Raw genomic sequence first — 6,023 nt, 5'->3', positions numbered from 1 at the left:
ATATACCCAAAGGATTATAAATCATGCTGCTATAAAGACACATGCACACGTATGTTTATTGCGGCACTATTCACAATAGCAAAGACTTGGAATCAACCCAAGTGTCCATCAGTGACAGACTGGATTAAGAAAATGTGGCACATATTACAATGGAATACTATGCAGCCATAAAAAAGGATGAGTTTGTGTCCTTTGTAGGAACATGGATGCAGCTGGAAGCCATCATTCTGAGCAAACTATCGCAAGAACAGAAAACCAAACACCGCATGTTCTCACTCATAGGTGGGAACTGAACAATGAGATCACTTGGACTCGGGAAGGGGAACATCACACACCAGGGCCTATTATCGGGAAGGTGGAGGGGGGAGGGATTGCATTGGGAGTTATACCTGATGTAAATGACGAGTTGATGGGTGCAACACACCAATATGGCACAAGTATACATATGTAACAAACCTGCACGTCATGCACATGTACCCTAGAACTTAAAGTATAATAATAAAAATAAAAATAAAAAAAGAAAGAGAAGTGGGTAGGGAAATGAGGTATATCTATACATCGAAATGTTATTCAAACTTAACAAGGAATAAAATTCCAATACATCGTGCAAAGTGGATGAACCTTGAAGACATTATGCTAACTGAAATAAGCAAGACACGAAAGGATAATTATTATATAATTCCATTTATAAAAGATAGAATAGCCAGTTACATAGAGACAGAAAGTAGAATGGTGGGTGCTAAGGGTTAGGGGGAGAAGGAGTGAGAGTTACTGTTTGTTGGGTACAGAGGTTTAATACGGTAAAAGTAATAGTTCTGGAAATGGATAGTGTGATGTACCACAACACTAAATTGCACACTTAGAAATAGTTAATGATAAGCCTTATATTGGATATATATAAAGTGTCCTGGTAGTCTTACACTCTATAAATACACACTTTTTGGCATAGCCCCTTCCTGCCATGCGGAACCCCAGAGGTGAATCTCCCTATGTTTCCAAGTGTGCATCACTCACTGTCCTCTGTGCTGTGTCCCACGTGCTGTGCCAACAGCCTCATATGGCCAGTGACTTCAGAGCTAGGACACAGCTCAAGAGTCTGCCCCGAGGCTCCCTCTCTTTTAATTTCCCTGCAGCCTAGCCTTCACATCAACTGGCAGTTCGATTTAGCCAAATTCAGGACAAGCCACCAGGGCTCTTTCTCCACACTTGCTGGTCCCACACCACGTGGAGTCAGGCAGGGCCACTCACCGGAGAAGCCTGGAGCAGAGCAGGCAGCAGTCTGAGCGGCTCCTCTCTCATCCAAGGGGCTTCCTCCTCTCATTTGGGGGAAAAATGTGAGCTTGTTTCAAAGCCTCAGATGCTCCTTGTAGGTCATGCAGTAGGGAAAAAAATAAAGACGTGGCAGAAAGGGTTCTGTTGGTGACAGCGAGAAGCAACCGGACCTTGAGGACTCTCCTTCTTGTCCCTCTGTGAAGCCTCTTCCACCACATAGGGCTCAGGGCTGAAAAAGCCCCCTCACCACCTTTCTCAGGCTGGACACAAAGTCAGCCATGAGAAAACAGAAAAACAAGGAGAAGAGAGTCCGTAGAGACAAATTGGGAGGGTTCAGGAGGAGAATTTAGGATTTGCTTTTGCCAATGGGACACAGGCTGGGAATTAAAATGTTTTCCTGGGTCTTCTCTGAAAGGCAGGTAGACTCCACCTAAAACCTTATTGCCAGTGATGCAGGGATCCACTTACCAGAGACTTTGATCGTCTTGACTGTGGAACTTTCGAGGCCAGTGGCTGAATTACGAGCGGAGCAACCATAGATTCCGCCATGCTTTGTAGTAATTTGGCAGATAGAGAGCTCTTGACTTGATTTCAGGAACTTCCCATTAATCGTCCAAGAATACTCTGCCGGTGGGTTAGACTCCGCGAAGCAGTACAAGTAGAGGTTTTCTCCTGAACGGTAATAGGGGGATGAAGATAAAATGCTGGGGACATGCGGACCATCTGGAGTAAAAGAATAAAGTCACAGGTGATGTCGTCTGAAGGAAGGGGATGTTCCTGGTCTCTTAAAGGGACACAGTGTCCCTCTGAGACAAGACACACCCTCAAGGCCCAGCCAAATCGCTCCTGTGTTCACTGGGCCAAAGCCTGAGGTATTCATCTGTTTCTCCCATCACAGGCTGTAGACCCCAAGTCTCCAACGACAAGAGCATCTCCTCCCCTTATATTTTTGTTTAAGGCAGTGCATACCCAGAATTTCCCAGGGCAGGGAGTCATGGCCAGCCCTGGTGTCCAGAAACAAAAGTATCTGTACTTGGACCTGAGAGAGACTGAGATGCCTGGCCTGTGTTCTTTTGGATTTTAGCGGGTGGCCTGTTCCACAGAGAAACCAAAGATACAAAGGACATCTAGGGTGACTGGGTCACTGGGGGTGCTACCAACTTGGTCCCATATTTCACATTTTTAGGGGCCTGTGTCATTTCTTGTGGCATTGCCTAGAATGAGGATCCTGTTTTCACCAGGTTGCTTTAGCTTGGAACTGTGTGGATAACAGAGAGAAGGTTGTCCTGTATGGCACCTTTGATTCCTCCACGGGCATCCTTCAATCAGAGTTGGCATCTCCCTCCCCTCAGCCCACCCGAGTCCTGGAAAGCCAATAGCTGGTGTGTGTGTCACAAGACAGATGCATGATGATCTAAGGGCTCAAAGACTGTGAGGCCGCCTGCTCTGTCTTAGAGAAGCACAGACTTTCTCAAGTGTGAATTGAGCAGCAGTGTTGGGTCATAGACAGACACATCAGTGGGAGTCACAGTCCCTGGTACCCCTCCCAGTCCCTCTCTAATCAGCTGACTGGCTGGTTCACCTTGGATTCCTTACCTGGAATGTGCAACTCTGGGACCCTTCCAAATTCCATCCTACTTTGCCCCCCTAGATGTGATTTCTCTGCAGCTTCCATTTCCAAGGACATTCCAGAGATGAGTAATAATGGCACTTCCCATTGTCCTGAAACTCTAAGATACTGAACAGCCTGGCCTGGGACTGGATGTTTCAGCAGAAATAAGACAGGGGAGACCAGAGTCAAGCCTGGAGGTCAGTTCATTCATCAGGCAGTGGAGGCACAAGGTGGGGCAGTTTTTTGCAGGTGTTTCATGATGACTTACTTGAGCCAGTGACCTCCAAAGATAGAGCAGAGTGCAAGGAATGATATAGAAAGAGTGAAGGGGACAGGCAAGAGTTGGTGGCTTTGGAGCAGAACCATGTTCCCTGTTCGGGGTTCTTTAAGTTTCCTCTCGTTCTGCAGAGGGCAGGTGAGGACTATGTGGATCTTTCCAGAAATACATGTGGATATTTGAAAATGCAGAACTGACTGGTGGAAAGGATGGGAATGAACTGCTGGAAATCTGGTCCTCATGGACCATGTGTGTTTGATGGATATGAGACAAATTTGGAGAGAATTTTTGCAAATATTTTCTTTCATTGGACACTCTCCGATTCCGTGGGTTGGACTACTCTAGGGACCTCATGTAAGTGGATTCCAGAATGAATCTGAGAAGAAACTGCTGGTTGCCAGGAGCTGGGAGTGGGGAGAATCAGAAGTTGTTCATGTGTGTGCAGTTTCAGTTATGTCAGATGGGGAGGTTCTAGAGATCTGCTGTACAGCTCGATGCCTATAGTTCACACAGACTGAGTATTTCTTATGCATAAGACTTACAACAAAAAGTGTTTTGGATTTCTGACATTTTTTCATTGTGAACTATTTTTCATATACTTACTGGTTTAGCATCCCAAATCTGAAAGATTCAAAATCTAAAATGCTCCAGTGAGCATTTCTTTTCAGCATCAGATTAGTATGCCAAAGTGGGAGGTGACAGGCCAAATACATTCTTGCCCCTTTATTGTTTTTCTCTCACCACGTTTCTAGCTTGGTGATTAGTTTTTGATCAATTCCATACTGGCCATGCTGCGATTGTATATTTTTGAAGGCTTTGGGATGTGAGAGAGGCTGATTGCTATTTTCTATGTCATGAAAATTTTCCACCTTTTCATGGTTGCATCTTTTTCTCAGTGTCTCTGTTGTGGCAGTCATTAATAAGAGCCTGTCAGGTCAGATTTAGGACAGATTTTTTTAATTTTGCAAAAAAATGTTACTGGGATTCTGGTAGTGGTTGCGTTGAATCTGCAGCTCACTTTGGGTAGCATTGTCTTCCTAACAATATTGATTCTTCCAATCCGTGAGAATGAAATGACTTTCCACATATTGATGTCGTCTTTAGTTTCTTTCAGTAATGTTTTGGAGTTTTCAGGGTATAACCCTTTGACCATTTTGGTTAAACTTATTCCAAAATATTTTATTCCTTTTGATGTTAATATGAATTGAAATTCTTTTCTTAATTTCTTTTCAGATTGTTCACTGTTAGTGTATAGTCTAAAGAATGAACTAGAAAGAGTGAAGGGGACACGCAAAGGCTGGTGGTTTTGAAGCAGAAACATATTCCCTGTCCTGGGTTTTTGATTTTCCCTCTCCCTTAGCAGAGGGCAGGTGGCTCTTCCCTGATAGCCAGATAGACTTCACTGGAAAACATGTTGCCAAAGCTCCAGGGATCCACTAACCAGGGCCTATGATTCTCTTGATTGTGAGATGTGTTCCACCAGTGGCTGAGTTATGGATGAAAGAGACATAGACCCCTGTATATGTTTTAGTGATTTGGGGGATAAAGAACACTTGTGTTAATTGCTGGATTGATTGATTCCCATCAATCAGCCAAGAATGCTCTGCCAGTGGGTGAGAGTCTGTGAGGCAGGAGAGCTAGAGGACTTCCCCTGTGTGCTAATAGGTGTATGAAGAAGAAATGGTGGGGGCATCCAAGCCATCTAGAGCAAAGAGTATAAAGTCACAGCTGATGTTGTGAGAAGGAAGGGAAAATCCTGGTCTGTGGAAGGGCCACAGTGACCCTGTGAGCTAAGTCACAACACTGAAGTCCCAGCCAAATCCCTGCTGTGTTCACTGATCTGGAGCCTGAGACATGCACCTGTAGAACGTCTAATGAGAGATGTTCTACTCTCTGATTCTATGAGTTTGACTACTCTATGCATCTCATCTCAGTGGATTCCAGAGTGAATCAGAGAGTAGAATAGTGGTTTCCAAGAGCTGGGTTCAAGCGATTCTCATGCCTCAGCCTCCAGAGTAGCTGGAATTACAGGCGCATGCCACCATGCCTGGCTAATTTTTGTATTTTTAGTAGAGACGGGGTTTCACCATGTTGGCCAGGCTGGTCTCGAACTCCTGCCATCAAGTGATCTGCCCGCCTCGGCCTCCCAAAGTGCTGGGATTACAGGTGTGAGCCATCACGTCCGGCTTCAAATGCCCTTGCTCTAAGATCATTTGTTGGCAAGGAACAGTCTCTCAAGCTGGTTTAAACAGAATGATGGTGGCAGAGGGAGGTGTTGTTTTGTTTTCTGTTTTTTTTTTTTGTTTTTTTGACACAGTGTCTCGCTCTGTCGCCCAGGCTGGAGGGCAGTGGCACAATCTTGTCTCACTGCAAGCTCCACCTCCTGGGTTCACGCCATTCTCCTGCCTCAGCCTCCCCAGTAGCTGGAACTACAGGTGCCTGCCACCATGCCCAGCTAATTTTTTGTATTTTTAGTAGAGATGGGGTTTCACTGTGTTAGCCAGGATGGTCTCAATCTCCTGACCTCATGATCTGCCCGCCTCGGCCTCCCAAAGTGCTGGGATTACAGGCATGAGCCACTGCACCCAGCCAGGGAGGTGTTTGAAGAACACAAAAATTTCACTGACAGGTTAGCAACCTAGGGACAGCAAAAGAACAGCCAGGCATCATGGGACAGAAATTGTGAAATCATTTTGTTGAGGCTGTTCTCTTTTTAGGGTTGTCTATTATTTCGGCTTCATTCTTTTTTTTTTTTTTTTTAATTGTTTAAAAAAAATTTTTTTTATTATACTTTAAGTTCTAGGGTACATGTGCATAACGTGCAGGTTTGTGACATATGTATACTTATGCCATGTTGGTGTG

General features: G+C 44.9%; 1 pseudogene; it reads right to left on the bottom strand.

Moving 5' to 3' along the window:
* Positions 1-1,287: 1,287 nt before the first annotated feature.
* Positions 1,288-4,078, bottom strand: LOC104671918 (annotated as a pseudogene).
* Positions 4,079-6,023: the final 1,945 nt, after the last annotated feature.

This window comes from Rhinopithecus roxellana, chromosome 12, assembly GCF_007565055.1.
Source record: "Rhinopithecus roxellana isolate Shanxi Qingling chromosome 12, ASM756505v1, whole genome shotgun sequence".
Classification (NCBI taxonomy): domain Eukaryota; kingdom Metazoa; phylum Chordata; class Mammalia; order Primates; family Cercopithecidae; genus Rhinopithecus; species Rhinopithecus roxellana.
This window is presented reverse-complemented; position numbering and strand designations above follow the sequence as displayed.